Genomic DNA, 21,600 nt, shown 5'->3' with positions numbered 1-21,600 from the left:
CCCTGGTTAAGTGACTTGCTCAAATTCTCACATATGCAAAGGGAGGTAGAAAGACTCAAACCTTGCACCCTTGGCTACAGAAAGCAGCTTATTAACAGCTTAGAGCCTTAGTTCTCTGCACTAACTGTCAGACTGCATTTAATAGATTTCTTGCACATTATGTGTAATGTTATTGCAGGCCTACTTCAGGCCAAACCAAAATCATCCTGATGCACATTGGAAATGCTTTTCAGAAAAAAGGAGCCTGTCTATTAAAATGTAAATATCACAAGCTCAGTGCATTGTGTGTACACTGTTTGAAAACTTTGTAGTATTTAAAAGGGTTTATATATCCTGTCACTTAGACTATTTCAAAATAGGAATAAGGTCTAGGGATCTAAATCTCTTCTGCAAAATCAACAGAATGGTTTGGAGGGACAGGTATATCTCGCAGAGTATAATGCTGCTCTGGAACAGACTCCCCATCCAGATAAAATAAAGTTCATTCCTGTCCATATTCAAGTGCAACTTGGATCTGTGGATGGGAAACAGAACATTTACACCAGGACTGCCTGTTGTAGTACTAATGGACAGAGGCAGCTCTTAAATGCTTTATCGCATGCATGGGTGTCCTTAAATTTATCTATGGTATGAACCCATTTATTCTCATTGGGGTAATATATAATTAATCAAGCATGTGTTGGGTAAGACCAGTCTCTAACCAAATGAGATAGATTAATTTAAGCACAAAAAGGGAACTTGGCTAGGCTTAACATGGTTTGCAAGGGCATCTAGCCCAGTATGTACCTATGAATCTAAAAAAAGAAAGACACGAATACACACTGATTACACCATATTTATTTACTCTTCATTGACTTGGTTAATCCCTCTAGGCTAGTAACCTGTTTTCATTGGAGACATGAGGTATTCAATTTGCTAGAGGAAATTTGGCCAGGGCATCAGGAAATTGCCCTACTCTTTGATAGATGCAATTGGAACTTTTATATCAACCTGAGCTACCACTAGCTCAAATAAATGGGGCCTTGGTTTAATGCCTCATCCAAAGGATGGCACACTCAGGAGTGCAGCACTCCCCTTATATTGCACTACAGTGACACCAATTGATCTACCTGGTGTGGGAATAAAACTCACAGCCTTCTGCCGCAAAGGTGAGTGTGGTACATGTTGCACCACTGACAGTATCATTCTCACTCTAGTTTTATTAGATACTCTTATTGCTTTAACATGTTTTACTGTGATATTCAATGAAGAAATTGAGTATAGTCATTTTGAGTTCTCATCCATTGAGGTGAGACCACATTACATCTACCTGACATTTGCTGAACTGTATGAGGTAGTCAGAACATAAAAAACAGCTATGTAAATTGATATTGAAGTCAGTACAATGTTATTCCTTATGATCTGATAACATCCAGTGTATATTCTGCAAAAATTGAGGAGAGAAGCAAGGATATCAAGTTATTTATTTCTAGTTATTGATGAAGACTGATAATTCTGTAGTAATATAAAAACACAGCAGTGTGAGTCACATGACATTCTAAAGGTAGTCCCTTCTCTCACAGCTGTGGTTGCTGCTTCATGCTAACATAAAGTAATGGAGACAACAATACAGACTGCCAGAGTCCATGAGCGTTTTCCAGCATGCTTCCCCACCCAAAGCTTATATCATCCTTCAAGCATATTTGTTCTGTCATTCTCATTACTAAGCCGTGCTTACCAGCACAATGACTTGTGTTACTGTAAAAGAGGGTTTGTCGTGGCTGAACTCATTTTAGGCTAGTAAACATGATATCAGTACATAAATTAACACTATCAATTATCAGTGAAGTCACTGAAATCCAGTTAGCAAAAGCTGAAATAATCAGCAGTAAAATAAAAGTATCTCAGCTGAGAACTAAGTGAATGCAGCTAATTTATCTATTCAGTGTCCATAGTTCATGCCCCATTACTTAACTCTGTAAAGACATCACACATCTGTGCATACATCATTGTTTACAGAGACTTATGCACACACATGCAACAATGGGCAGGATGGGGGACAAAATCAAGGACAGTTTTTAAAATATTACTCTAATTCACGTAAAAAATTTAAAGAACATCAGGTTTTGCATCGACATGCACTTTCTGAATATTAAGAAGTATGAAACTTTAATGTGTGACATCACTAAAAGACTGCAATCTTCAGTAATTTCCAGAAAATTAAAAATTCTATGAAGTACAGTGCAAAAATATGAGCCAAAATAAGGGATAGTTGCTTTTATTCATCTGTAGCACTAGATACATACCATCAAACTTTTCAAATATGTCATTTTGCGTAGCTATTGCGCTGTCCAGAAAAAAACCTTTAAAAATGAATTAAAACTATATATCAATATTACATCAAGAAATGTGCTTTAAAGTAATTGCTGGTGTCATTTCTGGATGTCTGCTGAAAAATGTATGGAGGGAATGCTGACAGTACCAAATATGATGTGTTCGTCTTCAGAATAACTCTGGTTGGATTTGGTAAAAAGGACATCCATGTGCATGGATTTAGTTTCCACATTCTGGTTGTGTTGATGATCCCTTACAAGGTAGCAGTGCAAGTGGTGTGACAGCCTGCACTAATACAAAGATGCTTTACTAGTGGCATGTGTCAGTATAGGATGATCACTTTAAATGCAGCAAGCAGATTTTCTGATGAACTGATGTCATGGGTTCCAACAAAGGAGTCCCTTGACAGATGATTAATTACCTTCATTTGTTGTAATTGGCACAGAAGTGTACAACAGACAGGAAACTGTCTATGATGATGTCACTGCCTCTCTTTCTCTGCCCTGCTCGTTGCATGGTTTGTGCTTATATCTTAGAAATGATGTGTAGTTTGGTACCATATGCAAGAATATAAATACAATTATATTATTTTATTTAAAGGAACTTCAACTGAATTATTCTTCTGCTATCCAATTATCTGATTTTTTTTTTGTAAATATGTAAAAATATTTTTCATGCCAGTTTTCTACCTATACTTTAAGATTTTCAGACCATTGATTTTGTTCAGTTTTCCTAATATATATATATATATATATATATATATAAATATATATATATATATATATATATATATATATATATATATATATATATAGGTATACTATCAAAATTGTGAACGACACATCATCAAATCAACTTACGCGAAGTCCGAACTCCAAATGCTGCGATGTTGAACACCACTATTCCAGACTGTAACATTTTGCCCCTTTTTGACCCATGTTAGCAATTATTTTTAGGTGTGGAGTGGTCGAAAATGTCACCGTTCGTTGTTTTTTGGCAGTTGGGCAGTTCGGCAGTACAGATTTTGCATAAATGGGTTGACGATGTGACTAAACGGTGAAGTGCATTCAAGATTTTGTTAGTAAAACATATATGTGTGTGTGTGTGTATATATATATATAATGTTCTTAGCATTTTTTTTTTTTTTATTGTTTCATTGTTTTAGTATTGAAGTTCTTACCCTATATTTTGTTGCTTCTCCAAGGCTGTGACTGAAAAGGATCCATTGTGAATCAGGCCACTGATCCAATTAACAAACATAAAATAAATAAATCAATAAGTAAATGCTACTCTGCAGTTTTCAGGTTGCACTAACGTCAGTGGAAAAGGCAGCTGTAAATTTACACTTTAATGCAGATTTTATTTTATCTAGATTTTCTAATCTTAGAGCTCATAGGTTCATACAAGGCAGTTGATCCAGAGGACCATTTGTAGCCTAGCCAACGATCTCACCAATTTACCAAAATATGAATTAATACTAGACCCAGACCATGTTTAAGCCCCTTTACATAAGGGCTAGAGGGTCCGTACTGTGGGTGGTCTTACAATTTCCCTTCCAGTCATGCAAATTATAATGAAAAAGGGTCATGGAGCTACTATGCTTTACTTCCAAGTAGAGTCTACTCCATAAAAGAGGTATTCTTAATAAAATATGTATATCCTGCTAACAGGTCCCATTTATGCTTCAGTCCAAATTTAGGTCTCTTGAGCAAATGTTTAGGGTGTTATTAGTTTTGTGGATGTGTAGGGACAGACCCTTTCAGGCTCTTTAGACAAGGTAGCGATCTCCTCTCAGTAGTTTGTAGGAAGCAGACAAGAGTGAGAGCACTTTATGGCAGTCAGAGTAACTTAAGGAGGACACACCCTTGAATATTTTGTAAAGGAAGTGCTGTGATCTCTCAAGCTGGGTTACATGCTTAGCCAAGTACATAACAAAGGGGTCATTATATTTTATTATTGGTTTGATAAAGGAGAAGTAGAAGGGGACAGTGACTTCTTTAGACCTAGAAGTTATGCCCCTGGTGATTAGTTTGGCCATATAAAGGATTTCTTAACAGCAGTAGTCACATGGCGGTCAAAAGATAGCTCATTGTCGGTGAAAGTGCCCAGCACCCTAATGACCAAATTAATTTTAGGGGCTGTCACCAATGTGATAGGAGCAAAGGGTTCCAGGCTGTGCTGCATTTTTGGCATCATGGCATGTAGTTTGAGAATGTGGTCCAAGCACCATTTGTTTTCAAGAGTTAGGCCCTCCAGGAAAATACATAGGTCATCTCTGGTGTTTATTCCAGCTCCAAGTTTGTAGTCCTAGGCAAACTTCATCAGCCACAGGCCTTTGGTATCTGCTTTAACATCAGAGAAGTAGATACCAAAGAGGAGTGGTCCCAGGACTGGTCCCTGAAGGACACCACTGATAACCATCCTGCAGGACACCACTGGTACCCATCCTACAGGACACCATTGGTAGCCACTCTTTTAGTTGAGAATGTGCATGCAGCACTAACACTGAGTTCTGCCGGTCAGCCAGTTTGCTATCTAGCAGGTAACATAGGGGCTTGCAGGTAATTAGATTAGCTTATCAATGATGTCTGAATGTGGAATGGTATAAAAGGCATTGGCCAACTCCAGGTATGCAATGTGCTCTGATTTACCTGAGACTAATGCCTTAGTAACGTGTTCAAGAAAGCTTATCAGGTTCAAGAATAAGGATCTGCCTTTAACAAACCCAAACAGATTAAGGTCCAGGATTTAAAGACTGCATATTTGATCCTGAAATAGCTTTTTGTTGTATGTCTGCCCATTTATGAAAATAACACAATTCATGCTTCAAGTTCTGTTAGAGTGAATCTGTGTTTAGACTGCCTTGACTATAAAACAGTATTTCTGTTATTAAAATTATATGAAAACAGCTTGGACACACCACGAGAAGTTCTAATAATTAGTTTCTTTTATTCGATAAAACATACAAAAAGTATATAAAAAAGATAAGCGCTTTCACGTGCTGTGTGTGCACGCTTCATCAGATCTCAATTAATTCAGGTAACTGCTTGCTTTTTAAAATAAATCAGAGCCTATGAAAAAACTCTCCCAATCAAGGCTCGAATTGCCCATTCAACATTAAAGGAAAAAACAAGTACGTACAAATTTCCTCTGACAGAAAGCATTTCATCATTAATTACATCATATAATTCATGAATTATATACTAAATGTGTTTAAAAATTCCATTTAAAAACGCCTATTAAAATGACTAGAAATGAAAAATGAAATAAGGTGGAGTTTTAACCATAGAGTATAAATTGTGTGGAATAATACTGACGTAACATTAGCGTAGTCAGTTCATTTAAACCAAGTGTTAAACTGCTTATCATATTTATCACTGTACACCTATCTCAATAATTTCGATCATGATGATACTCTTTTCTACCTTCAAGTTCATGTCATATTCACAACAATATAATTATTAACTCAAAAATACTCATTACATATTAAAAACATATGATGTTTACAAAACTATGTCCAACGCTCATAGCTTTACGTCGCCAAAAGCTAAAACGCTACGATAACGAACTTATTAGATAGACTACAAACTATAAAAAACTAATATCATAGTACTCAAATTCTACAAACTAAAACCTCGCATTAACCCATTATATAACTTCAATGAATGGCGCTGATAATACTACGTCAAAAAACCATTCATAAAGATCATGATACCATTTAGCTGAAGCGAGCTAGAATAAGCACATGAAAATTACAAAACAATCATTTTTGATACTCAGGCATGAATTAATCATAAAATTAATCATAAAATATAAATTAATATGTTTGATAGCTAATCAATATTAACAATCTACTAGACTACATCATGATAGTCTTTCAAAGCATATATTATGTACGGCAGAGGACTGCAGGTAAATGTCTCTAGACATCAAAAGTATACAAACCAGATGCGCATGCGATCTAAAATATACATTTATATAGCTGTAAATCAAAACTCATCGCTCTGTTCATTAACTGTTGTGTTATATAAAACTACCTGCTTGCACTCGAAAAAATGTCAAATAGCATATATCCATACACAATCATCTTCATATGTAACAGAAATGCAAAAACTATCAAGATAACAATCCTAAAAATGATGTGAACTTATATGAATGGCCTTGCTGTTCAAAAGCCTATTCATGTGATATAATTCATATATATCAAAACATAAACTATCTGACTAATATTAGAAACTAAAATCATTAAGTATTAACATCAAGCTCTCTAACTCACTTATTGATTGACAAGAAATGCTGCTTCAGAGATATATTAAAATTTTTTACTTCCTATCAGCCAAAATAGGCTTTAGGGATAGTGAGCTATTAATACCTGGTTCCATATGTGCCCCTGTCTTAAAAATCCACTTTAACTCTAATTTGGCTAGATGGTTATAATTGTCTCCCATCCTTTTGCTTTTCTCTAAAACTTCCAATACTCTGAACCTGAATTCATGCATTGGATTCACACAAATATGTTTCGCTAGTGCATTCGATTCCTTGCTCTTGCGAATGTCATAAGTGTGATTGTAAATACGTTCTTTTAATCTCCTACTAGTCAAACCAATATAGAACGCTGGACATTGTGTACAGTTCGCCATGTATATCAAATTACTGCTGTCACAATTGTAGCTTCTCTTTGGTGTAAATTTAAAAGCCCCTTTGGTATGTTCATAATCTTGAACTGTGGTAATATACTTGCACATATTACACCTAGAACAAGGAAAAGTTCCAGGTGTGATACTGTGTGGAGGTGCATCAATTTTGTTATGATTTCTGGCAAATATCTCTTTAAGATTATCACAGGTGCGAAAGATAAAGGAAGGTTTTTCACCTACTAACTTCTTAATGTCTTCAGTGGCTGTTAAAATGTTCCAATGTTTGGAAATTATTTTCCTTATTTGTTCATTGTCATTCGTGTACTTCATGATGTAAGGAATCTTGTTCTTATTAAACTTTCCATTAACCGAACTATATTTAGTCGTTCCTGTTCTCAACCTATCTGTAAGATTCTCATTGTTAAATTTCGTATCATCACTACTTATAGTTGAGTTTCCAACAGCCACTTGTGTTCCCAAATCTGTATTCCTGGGTAGAATCATTTGTTTAGCTTTGCTGACCATTGTCTTGTCATACCCTCTAGACAAGAAAATGTTAGCCATAACCTCCCCTTCTTCTCTAAGAATTTCTGAATCTTGCACTAGCCTAGATAATCGTGTGAATTGTGCTTTCACAATCCCCGGATAAACATGCCTGGGGTGCATGCTACTAAATTCAAGAATACTATTCCTCCAGCAGTCTTTCCTGTGAAGTCTGGACTTAATGATGCCTGCCGTGTCTAAATATAAATTGACATCTAAAAAGTTAATATTGCTATTAGAACATTCCAATGTGAACTTCAGGAAGTCCGTGGTCGAATGCAGATAATCAACAAAATCTTGCAATTCTACTTCACTGCCTTGCCAAAGCAAAAGAATATCGTCTACAAACCTCTTGTAGAGACAGATCTTGCCCATCCATTCACTGTTGAACAGGCAATGTGTTTCCCAGAAGTATAACACCAGATTCGCATACGAATTTGCGCATGGGGTGCCCATGGCTACACCCCATGTCTGGAGATAATACTTCTGGTTGAAAATAAACACATTGTTACTCAATACTATATCTAGAAGTTGGCCTATTAAAATCTGTCTATCGTTGGAAAAGTCACTGAATGACACCATAATATCTCGTATGGCCTGCATCCCATAATCATTAGGGATGCTAGTAAACAAATTACAAACGTCCAAGGTTACCAAAAGTAGGTTACTATGAACTGCCCTTTCAATATTAAATTGTTGGATATCTTTCAATAGATGTTGAGTGTCTTTTAAGATGGTTTCTATTCTATCCACTACTGGTCTAAGCATTTTCTCAATAAAAATCGAGATGTTATAAGTAGACCATTTCCGCCCTGACACTATCGGTCGCATTGGGATGGGTATCTTGTCCTTGTGTATTTTTGGTAAACCTTTCAATGACGGTACAAGTGGGTGCTCTTCATTAAGGAACTCAAACATTTCGGGGCTCACTTGTCGACACATCAATAAATCATGGACATCTGACTGTATATTAGCTATTATAGTTTGTACTTGTTCAGCCGTCAACTCTCTATAACTATCACTGGTCAAGGAAGATTCGATGTTGGTAATATAGTCATTCCTATCTAATACCACGACTCCCCCCCCCCCCTTATCGGCTGCTGTGATAACAATGCTGCTATCCTTACTCAACTGTTGCAAGGACTGATATTCAAGTTTGTTCAAATTACAAGAGTTAGGCCCTCCAGGAAAATACATAGGTCATCTCTGGTGTTTATTCCAGCTCCAAGTTTGTAGTCCTAGGCAAACTTCATCAGCCACAGGCCTTTGGTATCTGCTTTAACATCAGAGAAGTAGATACCAAAGAGGAGTGGTCCCAGGACTGGTCCCTGAAGGACACCACTGATAACCATCCTGCAGGACACCACTGGTACCCATCCTACAGGACACCATTGGTAGCCACTCTTTTAGTTGAGAATGTGCATGCAGCACTAACACTGAGTTCTGCCGGTCAGCCAGTTTGCTATCTAGCAGGTAACATAGGGGCTTGCAGGTAATTAGATTAGCTTATCAATGATGTCTGAATGTGGAATGGTATAAAAGGCATTGGCCAACTCCAGGTATGCAATGTGCTCTGATTTACCTGAGACTAATGCCTTAGTAACGTGTTCAAGAAAGCTTATCAGGTTCAAGAATAAGGATCTGCCTTTAACAAACCCAAACAGATTAAGGTCCAGGATTTAAAGACTGCATATTTGATCCTGAAATAGCTTTTTGTTGTATGTCTGCCCATTTATGAAAATAACACAATTCATGCTTCAAGTTCTGTTAGAGTGAATCTGTGTTTAGACTGCCTTGACTATAAAACAGTATTTCTGTTATGTTTTATTCTACCCATTTTCTACATCATAGTACATTTCTCAAGAGCAACATCCGGGGAAGAAAGACAGACAAGGTCAGGCTATTTCAGAATATCTCATTCTCCCCAGTTTGACAGCTTTGGGGACCTGTCATCCAGCCATCACCCCTGAGGAGGATGAGAGAGAGGTCAGCATGAATAGTTGACATGTCCCCAGCTATGGAAGTGCCCAGAATTCATTTTAATTAAAATAAAATTGTGTACCTTTAAAAAATGCATTGAGAATTAACTGAAGTGCTGCTTTTCAAAAGCCTAACTTCAAGGCAGTGTAGTTCTAAGTCACTGGTGATAACACTGAAGAAATGGAAAAGTAAAGATGGCATGTTGTGTGGAAACAGTGTGCATTGTTGCATAAAAAACGTCAAAAACACAAAATCATATCAGAGTGACTTCATCCTCTCTTCCCTTTTGTGGGTAGAATAAGATATAAAAATGCATATATTTATTTATGTATTAATATTTGTTCATCGGGAAAGTATGAATAGGCAGTGGTACCTATTTTAAACAAGAGACCCAGGGAGAAAAGATCCATTAAAGACATTATTAAGGCAATCACAGGCATAACTAACGTAAGATAAGTAACACAATCAATTTACTATAGTTGTTACAAGAAACAATAATTTAATGGTAAAGACATACAAAAAGAACAGCATATTTGTAGAGAAGAATATAAAGAAAATGATTAACTGGCAAAGACGTAAAAACATTAGGGCCTCAGAACAAATACTGGGTACATTGAATAAGACCTGTGGGAAAGAAGGAGGGAAGAGACCTACATGTGAACTGGGCCTGGGAAAATAGAGTCTGATATATGAACAGGAAGTCTTATGTGTGGACAGGAAGTTATAGAAGATGTAACAAAAAAACTGATGGAAGACAGCAGACGATGAGGTAATAAGGAAATAACAGACTAAGTAAACTGATGAATGGGTAGTATAACTGGACCCGTGGTAGAGATAAGTAATATAAAATGGGGGTAAAATCTACCATATGTACAAAAAGGAATGCAAGAATGTCTCCATGTCATGTTAAGTGGAAGGCTTAGAGTTTTTGTTTATTGCGTTAGCTGGTGAAGCTAGAGGAGAGTTTAGAATGTTTAGTCAGGTACAGAGCAGGAACAATGTCAGAATTCGGCTAGAAACTGCTTTAGTGTAGATGTAAATGTGTGGAGGTTAGATATGGACCTCAGGGCAAGTGGGATTGAATTCCAGGATCTGGCAAAGAAGCTAGACTACAGGACATTTCCTGCAGATCTGTCAGGTTTGTAGGTGGAAAGACATTTTTTATCATATGAGTGCAGTGGTCTGTTGGGATAGTAGCTGTGGAGAATGTTGCTTAGTGTTGGGTATTTTGAAGGTTTATTTATTATGTCATGAGTCACATATAACTGAGTGTATGTGACATTAATTCAAAGCAATGTAATTTTGTAGGGCAGAGCAATGGTAGGTTCTAGGGGATTTAGAGCAAATTTTGCAGTTTTGTTGCAATCTTGTTCTAGTTTAGTTTTTAGTGTAGCCTGAAGATTAGTGAAGATTGGTGCACCATATACGAGTGATAGTAAGATGTAGGTAGTAGCCAGGGTTGTTGATGGTGAGCTGTTTTTTTTTTTTTTTTTTAATTGTAGAGGAAGTTAAGCTAGGCTGTAAAAGTAGACGGATTAGCAGGATGGGGATGATGTGTATTGGGGCATATGGATGGTGTTACCTTAGTAAGGTTTGCTATGTTGTCAGTGAAGTATGAGTTGAATTTTGATGCTATTTCTACTGCAAAAGACTTTTTAGTATCAAGATGTAATATTTCTCAAACAGAAGACCAAAATTTATTTGGGTTGTTTTATGTTTTTTTAAGACGGCTATAGTGTTTTTTTTTTGTTGTTGTTGTTTTTTTTAATCAGCATGACTCTGAATATCTGATGTTGTTTTTTCCATCCATTCCTCAACCAATGGGGTTTCTTATCTGACTTTGGTTGTTTTTCAAACTTAGGATCCATAGCTCAGGCTCCTTCTCTTACCTGTAATCCTCTCCAACCCCCCAAATTACCTCAGATCTCATTTCCCGCTCTGTCATATCCCTTTTCTTAACCCACCCCCAACAACAAAGACAATCCCCAGAATTCCACCCTACCAAAGAAGAGCAGTGGTACTGGAAGTAGAAAAGCTACTATGAAAAAAGAGTCATCCAAAAGGTCTTACCATATCAGAGGTTCAGAACTTATTCAAGGTTCTTTTAGTGACAAAAGAGAGCAGGGACCTCAGGCCATTGCTGGACTTAAGATATCTAAATCTGTTTTGTCAAACACACGATGTTCTGAATGGTCACAGAGTCCATTCTCCTTTTACTACAGAAGGACAATTGGATGTGCTTAGTAGACCTGAAAGATGCATACTATCACATTAAAATATACAGATGATCCAGAAGGTTTCTACATTACCAGCTGAGAGCCAGTCATTTTCAATTCAGGCCTCTGCCCTTTAGTCTCATCAAAGCCCCCCGGGTGTTTACCAAATGCACGGCAGTTGATGCAGCTCATCTCAGACTGCAAGGGTTCCACCTGTTCACCTATATGGACAACTGGCTCCTCACCACTTCCACCAAGCATCTCCTAGCATGTGCCAAGGATTTTCTTCTTCAACTTTGCCACAAATTAGGCATTATAGTGAATTAAAGCAAGTCACAACTATTCCTGACACAAGTCCTGAAGTTTACAAGCACACACTTACACACTACTTCCCAAACAGCAAAGCTACCACAAGCCAGGTTGTCTGTACTATGGAGGCAAGCCTAACAACTGCTTTCCTTTCAAACCCCTCCAGCCACGTTGCTTCTAGGGTCGATGGCAGAGTTTTGCAGTGGACGTTAGTTGTCCAGTGGGCAATCAGATGTCAACTCATAAATTTCCTAATTTGTCTTACCAAAATATGCAGTAACCATGTAACTTGGTGGATTCAGTCATTTGAGTTTCTCAGAGCCACCCCTTTGTTCCCCCTTTACCCAGAGTCACAGTGACCACAGATGCTTCCTAGTTGAAGTAAGGTCATCATATGGAGAAGGTGATCCAAGGCACGTGGTCCCCTTTAGAGGCCAATCACTTCACATTAGTGTCGTAGAGAGAAGAGCAGTTCTTTTAACATTGCAGGCATTCCAGGATGTTTTTCCTTTAGGGACGAAATCCAGTCTGACAGACAATATGTCAGTGGCCTGGTACATCAACAGACAGTGGGAGAATACACTGCTATTCCTCGTGTCAAGAAGCAATGACAGTGTGTCAGTGGGCAATCTCTTCATATTGCTTTCTAATAGTATATTTATACTGGGAAGGTCCAACATATTAAGAGACAGGTTGAGTAGGTTCATCCTACCTCACAAGTGGTCCCTTAGTCTAACAGTGTGGAAGATTTTTCATCATTGAAGCAAACCATGCTGTGCTGTTTGCTCATCCCACCAATTCCAAATGCAGCAAGTTCTTTGTCCTGATCCCTATAGTCATCGAGGGATTCTCTGATCCATGATTGGACCTTTGGTCTTCTTTATGCCTAGCTACCACACCCTCTAATCCTGAAATATCTACAGAAAGCACCTCAACAGAGGAGCATAGTTATCCTTATTGCCCCATTCTGGCCTCGACAGGTGTGGAACCCCTTCCTTTGGCATCATTTGATAAGCTCTCCTTGGGTACTGGATCCAGATCCACAGCTTCTGTCTCACCTGTCGCAGTGCTTCACCTGGACGTTCAAGCCCTCAAGTTGACTGCATGGTTTTTCCACTTCCAGTTATGGCTAGGCAGTCCGGACCTTCCTCTAAAATAGTATATATTCTCACATCCTCTCAGAAAGAATAAACTAGAAAAATCAACAAAAGTAAATGGAAATGGTTTTCCATTTGGGCTTTTGAAAGACATTTAGATCCCTTTTCCACCCCCATATCGGCAATGCTAGTGTTCTTTGTCTCAGTTTTTCAAGATGGAGCCAGTTACTCTATGATTAAAGTTCACCAAAAAATAAAAAAGAATGCCGTACCAGATGTCACTTGGACTAAAAACCAGGTTTAATGTTTAAAAACAGTTGGGCTTAAGCACTTTCATTCCATTCACTTCAAACCGGAACTTCTTCAGAAACAGGTTTATGAAACAGGTTTCTGAAGACGTTCCTGTTTGAATTGAATGGAATGAAAGTGCTTAAACTTGATTTTTTTTTTAAACATTAAACATGGCTGGCAGTTGAAGTGACATATGGTATGACATTCTTTTTTTTTTTTGGTTACCTTGTTTTATGCTGTTAGTTTTTGATGATTAAAATTCAACTAGCTGTGATATCTAATTTCCACTTGGGTGAGAATTAGGCCTTTTTGACTTCTCTTAAATTGTGTAAAGCATATCAAAGACCCCACTCCTTATTAGGACCTTACTGTGCTTCTGCAAGTGCTAACATAGTCTCCATTTGAACCAGTACCCAAAACAGACCTAAAATTCGTGTCATAGAAAACTATCTTTCTGGTGACTTTTAATCAGCCAGAAGAGTAGCTGAACTTCAGGCTTTGCCTTGTCAACCTTCATATATCATTTTTCATAAAGACAGGGTTTATTTACACACCAATCCATCCTTTCTACCTAAGGTGGCATCAGAGGCAGTAGTCAATCAGTCTATTCGTTTACCAGTATTCTTCCATAATTTCACTAATAAAGGCAAATATATGCTTCATTTATTGAATGTACATAGTTGTGATTCTACCTTCACAGAGCAAAACCTTTCTGGAAGTCAGACCAATTGTTTGTCTCTTTTTCCAAAGCAAAATTTTGTCAGGCCAGGCTGTGTCAAAAGTTACATTGGCAAGATGGTTAGCTAGCTGCATTTTTCATGTTTATCGGACCAAAGGCTTGACTTTACCAAAAAAAACAAAAACATATTCGACAGGATCTGTTTCCACTTATTCTCCTTTTTTGTCTAGAACATCATTTGATGATATTTGTGCTGCTGCAACTAGGTCCACTGTTCATACATTTATTGCTTATTACAAACTGGATGTTTTTTCCATGTGTGGGGTGGCTTTCAGTTCCATCATCCTCTGGAATATACTTTCATGAGGACCACCCTAGGATTCAAGTAGCTGGGGACTCTGTCCCACTGATTGAGGAAAGGAAGGAAAAAGGCAGCATCAGATAAAAATCATGTACATAATGATGCATCTGTGTTGTCTCTTATTTTCCTTCCTCAACCTCCCTTCATCCACTCCTCCTTCCATTTCATGGAAGATTTTCATTTACACTTCTGGTATGTCCCTTAGGGCACTTAGAATGTTGTTCTGCCTGCTACACCTCCAGAGTAAATTGTCTGATTTCCTTTTCTATTTCTATAGTGTATCTATTTAGCTGTCTATGTCTGTATATCTATAGCTAATCTCTCTCTGTCTATATATATATATATATATATATATATATATATATATATATATATATATATATGTGTGTGTGTGTGTGTGTGTGTGTGTGTATTAGACAAACTCAATCTGAGGAAATGTTGGGGTTTGTAGAGGATTATGGTTAAGCAAAGGAGCCTGGGGTACAGATCCTAAGTCTAAAAAATAACAAAGTTGGATCTGTGGATGGATCCGAATTTCCATCGGTTGAGGAAGGATGGAAAAGACAACACAGGTGCATCTTTACAGTGAGTACATAACATTTTTGCAGGTTTTGGTATTTGTTATCTTTTAACTATGGTTTCAAGGCTTTGTCACAGTGTTGCGTGAGTAGTACGGTTAACATTTATTCTTTTCCCTTTAATTGGTGCATGGCATTTGGGAATATTTAAGAATATTGTATTAAATTCCACAATAGCCTCCTCTAAATGTTAAGACTTTAAAGATGGACCCAGTTGTAGGATCTTTGGGTGGATGTAAGTGTGTTAATTTTAAATTTTGATAGGTTCCGAATTGCTTTGTAAGAATGTTCTTTAGGGTAGAGTGTAATAAGTCTATTAGTATATGCTGTGAGGTGGCCACTGAGGATATCAGGAAAAGTACCAGAAGAATTATTTTTGCTGGGGTCAGAAGTCATTATCCAGTTTAGTATTAGTTTTGTTATAACAAGTGGGAATAATTATGAGTTGTTTGAAATCAGAGATTCATGCTTGTGGAGGGAAAGTCTGAGCTAAATGTTTACCAACCAGTATTGATGTTTCCTAGTATAATATTCTCATTTGCGATAGTGTTAGATAGCCAGGAGACGATAACTTACAAAAAGGGAAAATTGTTTTCTGGGGAGAAGTATTAACTGTCATGTACACGTTTCTGTGATTGTTTAGTTTAAGACAGGGTAGACAAAGCTCATCATTTAGGAAGTCTTGTATAGTGACTGGGTAAAGTGAGAGTTCATATGAATTTGATTATAAAATGGCTATACCTCCTGCTTTTTTATCTTATCCATCTGCCCTGATAATAATATAGCCTGGCAGTAGTTTCTTTGTCATTTATATTGGATTTAAGCCAAGTTTCAGTGAGAGCTAAGTTGTCTGGGCTATTATGAGACATTCAGGCATTGAGTTCAGTTATTTTATTTTGAATATTATGAAAATTGCAGTTTAGGCTGAAGTATTTTTAATGTGGAGTGGATTTATTGAGGTCTTGTGTTCAGCTAGGTGAAGCATACCTCTCAAACTCTTAGCACAAGGAATCTAGACAAAGTCTAAAATAATGGGGGGACAAAGGCCCAGAACAGAGACAGATTTTAAATATTACTCTTGTAAACATAAAAAGTTGGGAGAATAACAGGACTTGTGTTTGCATGTATTTTCTAAAGGTATAATGTCTCTATTATTTAGTCACTGCAATCATCAGTGATTTGCCAGAAAACCACAAATTTTATGAGGAACAGACCAAAAATATAAGTAAAAAATCTGGACAGTGAAAGGTATGTTGCAGAGTAAACTTTTTTGGAAGGCCGATAAGGTTGATTAGAGGATCCTTAGTTAGGGTGTGTTTCCCTGTATAACAGTATTCTTGGTGAATACTTTAATGGTATTGGAGGCAGTTTACATTGTATTCTCATTTTTGGTTGTACTTTCTGAGAGATGGTTGAAGAGGTAAGTGTTATACAGTGCTTGTATTGATGAATGAGGAATACATTATATAGGTTGAGTACAGTTTTGGGAAATGAGTCTTTGTGTGCTTGTTAAATTATGTGTCTTCGGGTGAGGTGTATATTGACGATAAGTTTGTATGAAAGGATGTAAAGTGTGAAAGGAGAAGGAATAAGCTAGTGAGCATGCTTAGACAGAGCATCATTATAATGAATAGGTGGTGGAAGCAATGGTAAAGTGATATTTAGAGATTACGGTATGGCAGATTTAGGAGGTGGTGTAATGAATATCTTTAGTAAAATAATGATATTTGAAGTAGAGTGGCAGATGTAAATGAGTGCTCATATACAGGATAGAGTGCAATGACAAAGAATAAAGACTGGTGGGGTAGTGTTATGGATAATGGATAAGGAAGGGCAGGGGTAAGAGACCACCATTTTGAGTGATTCAGGGATATTACTAGTACAGGCATATTAAAGAATAATTAAAAACATACAGTAATTGTCTTTTGATACTTACATGATTGCATGCACATCTTAGCTATGTATACCACCTAAACCAGGCATGGGCAAACTACGGCCCGGGGGCCACATGCGGCCCGTTAAACATTTTGATTCGGCCTGCCAAACTTGAAAAAATTTAATAAATTAACCTTGTTAATGTTTTATTTCCCCTGCAATTCTGATGTTTCCTCACTAGATGGCGCACTCTAGATATATTGGCTTTGTTGAGGTGAAGCGTAGGCCTATTACTCCACATTTGCACTTTACCCTTTGACCCACCGCCCCTCTATGAAGATGAGCGGACCCAAGAAAAGGAAAGTGGACAGAGAATGTCGAGTGTTCAATAAGGAGTGGACAACTAAATATTTTTTCACTGAACACCAATCATCTGCTGTTTGCCTGATATGCCAAGAAACTGTGGCTGTTTTTAAAGAGTATAATATTAGCCGTCACTTTGCCACAAAGCACGCTAATTATGCTAGCAAGCTCTCAACAAAAGAACGGGAAGCTGCTGCTGAGAAGGTGGCAGCTAATTTGAAGGCTCAGCAAAGTTTTTTTCACCGTCAAACTGCCATTTAAGAGTCAAGTACCAAGGCCAGTTTTATGCTTTCATTCAAAATAGCAAACCACTGTCTGAGGGCGAGTTTTTAAAAGAATGTATGGTAGAGACAGCAGGTATTTTGTGCCCGGAGACCAAAGACAAATTTGAGAAAATCAGTTTAGCACGTCGGACAGTGACTCGCCGTGTGGAACTAATAGATGAAGATATCACCAGCAGATTAAACAAAAAGGCGAAGTCATTCACTTTTTATTCTTTAGCACTGGATGAAAGCAACGATGTCAAAGACACTGCTCAGCTCCTCATTTTATCCGAGGAATCAACGAAACTTTTGAAATAATGAAGGAGTTTTTGACAATGGAGTCTCTGAAAGGACAAACACGGGAGAGGACTTGTTTGAGCGGGTGTCTGCTGCCATCGAAAACATGAAGCTTCCTGGAGTAAGCTTGTTAACGTCACCACAGATGGATCTCAATTTAACGGGAAAAAACGTTGGCCTGCTGAGGAGAATCCAGAATAAAGTGAAAGATGAAAACCCTGACCAGGATGTCATTTTCCTCCACTGCATCATCCACCAGGAATCTCTATGTAAATCGGTGTTACAGCTGAATCATGTTGTGAATCCTGTGGTGAAACTCATCAACTTCATATGCGCATGGGGACTTCAGCACCGTCAGTTCATTGCGTTCCTGGAGGAAACTGATGCGGATCACCAGGACCTGCTTTATCACTCCCGTGTCCACTGGTTGAGTTTGGGCAAAGTGTTTCAATGAGTGTGGGAGCTCAAAGAGGAGATTGGAGTGTTTTTGGAGCGGCAGGGGAAGACTGATGAATTTCCTGAGCTGAGCAACAAGAGCTGGATGTGTGACTTTGCGTTTGCTACGGACGTATTTTCACACTTGAATGAGCTCAAAGTGAAACTGCAGGGGAAGGAGCAGTTTGTGCATGACATGTACACAAACGTGAAAGCCTTCAAATCCAAGCTGGCTTTATTCTCCAGGCAGATTTTTGAACAAGTCATTCACTCATTTTCCTAGACTAGCCATGCTGAAAGAGGCCGGAGCAAAAGTAAAGAAATACAGTGAGTCACTGGATACACTGCACGGAGAATTCTGCCGTCGGTTTTTGGATTTCGACAAAATTGACAAGTCACTTCAATTGGTGGCCTTTCCTCTGTCACAAGACCCCGAAACAGCTCCAGAGGAGCTTCAGCTCGAACTGATCGACCTTCAGTCTGACCCTGCCTTAAAAGAGAAGTTCAGCTCTCTGAAACTAAATGACTTCTATGCTTCACTCAATGATGCCGTGTTTCCAAATCTAAAGAAGGCGCAGATGATGTTGGCTTTGTTCGGCTCTACCTTTGTGTGTGAACAGACCTTCAGCATCATGAACATCAGCAAAGCCAGCCACAGATCCAAGTTAACAGACCTACACCTCAGATCCATCCTGAGAATCGCCACAACAAAACTAACTCCAGACTTTGATGCGCTGGCTAAAAAAGGAGACCAACAACACTGCTCCCATTAAAATGTGTGTGTCTCCGTGATATGCACGTTGTTAAAATAAACAGTGCGCGCAGATCAAATATAACGCTTCACAGACTGACTTGCTGCAACTGTTTCGTCCTTGCACTGGTCGTTGTTGACTTTTGGCACCGGAGAAACAAATTGAATAAAAGGAACAGGACAAGTACATCTGCATCTCCTACCATTTTTGAAAAAAAAGACAGTTAGGAGGAGAGTGATGGTGATATCCTGAAGGATAACAGAGCTTTCAGTGCTTTAAAATAAAATGGTCATTTATTTGATTTTCAGTGTTTAAAGACTCATTTCGAAGTCAGAGATTTTATTGTAATGCTTTTCTTCATTTTCATTGGAAATTAAAGCACATGTTTTCTCCATATCCCAAGATGTGTATTTTTCCCCCAATGAGGTGATGTTTTCAAAGCATGCCATCTATCTGCTCCTGTCCCGGCCCCTTTGTCAAATGTTAGAACTCAATGTGGCCCACGAATCAAAAAGTTTGCCCACCCCTGAGTCCTAAACAAAGTTAGAATGCCATCTCATATTTTGATGCATGATCTGAGACTGCATCTCCTAAACAATAGAAAGGCATTAGTAGGGGATCCTACTCTCACCCTTAGAATACTATCCCCCAGTTGTTGTATAGAATACAGACCTTCAACGTAAGTATACCACAGAGACTGCGCAACACCATCTGCACTTTTATTTTTCAGACATTGATGAGGGAATACCTGTTTGTGCTTTATGAGAAATTCCAATAGCTTCTAACAGCTGCAGTTAAAATTAAATGGCATACAATCTCCTGATTATTTATTATAGCAATAAAATACATGCAAAATCACAACTTGCAGATGACTGACTACCAATGCCCATGTGAACCAACTCCATAGTGAAAGCTATCTAGTCTCATCAACTTGCCTTGACTTGTCAAAAGCATTTGACACCGTATGTCATACCAAACTCTTGAATGTCCTAGCTGAACTAAACCGCAGCCAGACAGCAATAGCCTGGTTTCAAGGCTATCTGGATGGCCGTCAACAAGCAGTATTATGGCAACAAAAACTCTCCCCACTTCTACACGTTACTCTAGGAGTCCCACAAGGTTCTATCCTTGGCCCACTCCTCTTTACAGTTTTCACAAATAAACTCCATACAGCCACAAGAGTCACCACACTCGTACAGTACGCAGACGATTCAACCCTAATATGCGCTGCTCCTACCCTCCAGCAACTAGAACAAGTAACTCAACAGTCATTTACAGCTATAGAATCTTGGCTAGCTAATCCTCAACTAATACTGAACCCCCCCTCCAAAAAACAAACTCATCCTGTTTCACCCTACTAGAGCCCCTGCCATCTCCCCTACATTCAAAATTACCTCAGCTAATGATACCATCATAACTCCAGTTTCTAGTACTAAGCTGTTAGGGGTTACTATTGGCCAGAATATGTTATTTGACATTCATATAGCCCAAGCCATAAAAAGTGCATAAAAAAACTAGGGTGGCTCTACAGGAGCAAACACTACCTCACAGCCGACACCAGAGCCACTATTGCAAGAACCCACCTTATGTCAGCATTACTCTACACATCCCCTATCTTTACCAACCTAAGAAATACAGATATAACAAAACTACAAATTTGTTACAATAAAATAGCAAAGTTTGCTACAGGCGCCAACTATAGATCCCACCATTGCCACTCTCTCAAAAAATTCTCATGGCTAGAATTCCCCACAGTGCTACAATACAACCAAATCAAAATGGCTCACCAAATAATAAACTAGACAAAAAAAAACCTCCAGCCATAAATAACCTATTATCACACAACTCTAATAAAAGGACTCTTCGCTCTAGCAATAAGGCACTGTTAGAAGTAACAAAACCCAAAAACATAGCTAGGGAATCCCTCTACTCCTATACTGTCGCCAAAGCCTGGAACAGCCTTCCACTAGACATCAAATCCAGCCCTAACATAGCCCATTTTAGAAAACTACTAAAAGCCCACTCGCCTCACAGTTAAGACGTTGTCCTGTTCGATTCTCAGCTAGAGCGTCTTCTTTGTGGAGACATGCGTGAATGGGTGTATCTTCTTTGAAGGTTGTGCGTCAGGGCCGACAACTCAGCACGTAAAAATCTGCTGCCAATCATTAGCGGACCGGAGTTCCGCTGTGGCGACCCCTAACCGGGAAAAGCCGAAAGACACAACAACAACTAAAAGCCCACCTGTCTGCCACATGGATATGTCTGTGTATGGAGCTGAGCTAAATGACTACACTAGAATAAACCAAGTCAGCTAACATATTGACCAAATTACTGGCCCAAGCTAAATGATTCCATCTAAGTCACACCAAACTTGCTAAATCCTTACTGTTCCAAAACTGTTGTAGTGTCTTCTACACTCTCACTATACAGTTTCCTTTAGCATACCTCAAGTTCAAACTTATAAACACTGCCCAATCTTGTAAAGGCTGTATATAAAGTAATCTACTCCCACTGTTACTATGCTTGTATGTTTTTGTATAAATACTAAAAACTGTAATTTATTTCTTTTTATAAATGTTATGTCAATTTTGTTAAGATTTCTGAAGAAATT

At 38.2% G+C, this 21,600-nt stretch overlaps 1 protein-coding gene across 1 annotated transcript in view; it reads left to right on the top strand.

Moving 5' to 3' along the window:
* MTUS2 (microtubule associated scaffold protein 2) overlaps positions 1-21,600 on the top strand; it is a 3,916,139-nt gene that overhangs the window by 3,494,791 nt on the left and 399,748 nt on the right. The gene's annotated exons all lie outside the window — the stretch shown is intronic.

This window comes from Protopterus annectens, chromosome 5.part1 (assembly GCF_019279795.1).
Source record: "Protopterus annectens isolate FY-2018-M chromosome 5.part1, PAN1.0, whole genome shotgun sequence".
NCBI classification, from domain to species: domain Eukaryota; kingdom Metazoa; phylum Chordata; order Ceratodontiformes; family Protopteridae; genus Protopterus; species Protopterus annectens.
Note: the sequence above shows the minus strand (reverse complement) of the source record. Positions and strands in the feature narration are given on the sequence as shown.